The sequence below is a fragment of the Bison bison genome, unplaced genomic scaffold (genome assembly GCF_000754665.1).
Source record: "Bison bison bison isolate TAMUID 2011002044 unplaced genomic scaffold, Bison_UMD1.0 scf7180017864385, whole genome shotgun sequence".
In the NCBI taxonomy this organism is placed as follows: domain Eukaryota; kingdom Metazoa; phylum Chordata; class Mammalia; order Artiodactyla; family Bovidae; genus Bison; species Bison bison.
In genome coordinates this window covers 1,066,249-1,068,194 of record NW_011494957.1, presented here as the reverse complement: position 1 = coordinate 1,068,194, position 1,946 = coordinate 1,066,249, and the positions used below count along the sequence as shown (strand labels likewise).

The 1,946-nt window shown below is 46.2% G+C and overlaps 1 protein-coding gene across 1 annotated transcript in view; it reads left to right on the top strand.

Moving 5' to 3' along the window:
• Positions 1-1,722: 1,722 nt before the first annotated feature.
• NDNF (neuron-derived neurotrophic factor) overlaps positions 1,723-1,946 on the top strand; it is a 45,099-nt gene continuing 44,875 nt past the window's right edge. The window contains exon 1 of the mRNA XM_010858320.1: positions 1,723-1,801. The gene's annotated coding sequence lies outside the window, so the exon portion shown is untranslated. The remainder of the gene's footprint in view (positions 1,802-1,946) is intronic.

Sequence of the window (1,946 nt, the reverse complement as noted above, 5' to 3'; positions counted from 1 at the left end):
CAACAAGTCTAAGACAACTCATCCCATCCCTCCTCAAACTGCTCCTCTCTACACACTGTGTCTGTTGGCAAATGCCTGCCCGTGTGCCCCCGCCAGAAATCGGGGAGGCAGTCTAGACTCCTCCTCCTTTCCAGGACGCTCCGTGTCCAATCAATCACTAGGTCCTGCTATAGTTCCCTAAATATCTCCTGAGCTGTCCTAACATTCCCACTGGTGCTTCAACTGCCTTAGTTGGGGCCTAAGTTTCTCTCTGGAAATAGACCTCTTCACTGTTATCTACTTGTCTTTCACAGTGATTCCAGGGGTAACTTTTCAAAACTGGGATTTGATGACATTTGAAAACCTTAAAATCTGTCCTTGCTTAAAACCCTTAGTGGTTTCCCCAACCATGTACCACCTACAGAAAGTTCTGGCTCTTTGGGCCTAAAGAGTGTGGTGTGGCCTGGCCTTGCTTGCTTCAGCCACACCTAACTTCTGCCACTTTCCAGGACGAGCCATGTACTTGGATGCTTTTCTGACTTTTTCATTTGCTTCTCTCAGTTTGTAGGAACTCTTTCCTCCCCCATCCTTGTTTGCTTGGGATTCTCTTCCTCATTCTTCAGAACTCTAAAATCTCTACTAAGAGAAACTTTTAAAAGGGAGTCAGCTGCTTCTTTTTCCACATTCCTACGGAAACAGGCACAAACATACCTTATGGAACTAATCACATTTTCACTGATGCTTCTGTCCTCCAACCAGGCTGTGAACTTCTTAAAGGCTAGCATTATCTCCTACCTTGAAATATCAGCACCAAGACATATATGGTACACAGTAGGCACTTAGCAGTGGCTTCCCTGGTGACTCAGTGGTAAAGAATCTAGCTGTCAATGCAGGAAACAAAAGAGACCAGGGTTTGATCCCTGTGTTAGGAAGATCCCCTGGAGAAGGAAATGACAACACACTCCTGTATTCTTGCCTGGAGAATTCCATGGACAGAGGAGCCTGGTGGGCCCCAGTCCATGAGGTCGCAATAGTCAGATTTGACTTAGCAGTTAACCCATCACCAACAGGCACTTAATAAAGGTGTGTTACTGAGTTCTCCAGTGACCTGTTTGGGACCATATCTCAAAAGTGCAGAAGTCATTCTTGCAGATCTTCTGAGCAGAGATCCACTTCCTCCATTGTCTCATGTGCTAAAAATATATGTGCAATGATCTCAGCGTCCCTTTTAGCGTTTAAAAATTCTAAGGCTTTTATAAAGTGATTTTGTGAAGTAAATCAGTTTAATAAATCCATCTACTGCACTGTTCTCATCCAGGAGACACAAAACTTAAGGAGTTGCATTGGACTGCTCTCTCTGGTGACCAGGTATTTAAGAACAATATGATCTGGGTAAGGCTGATTTTCATCTTATCTTTGTTTTTCCGTGGCAATGAGAAGCGGGCAAGTATTTTTCATGGTTTCATTACTGACGCTATATCTTAACAAACTGTATGTTCTGAGAACTTAAAATCCAAGGGTCTAAAAACCAGGTTTGCAGAAAACTAGGCTCGCAGTTGCGAAAGTGAGATCACTAAATCACCCAGGTTTTTTGCACACCACCCCGCTCGCTTCCCCTACGTTTTCCTGTGCCCAGGCCAGGTTGCTAATTAGGTAACTTCTTATCATAATTGCCTAGTCAGCCTTAATGGCTTCACACACTGCTCTGTCTCTCACTGGTCCCGTAGGGCCGCTTTTCAATTGTTAAAACAGCTGCTGAGTTTCCAACCGGAGGAGGCTCTGAGTGCGCCGAGGGGGAAGCGCTCCCCGGCTGAAGACTGTGGTAGGCAGGCGGCCGGGGGAAAAGTGGGACATGCATGCACAGTTTGCACACTATGCTTTCCGCCTCCAACCTCGATTTTAGCTCGTCTCCCCACCCCGCCCCCAAATCAACACGAGTTCCCCCTTATTGTGCACCCGGGTCTCCC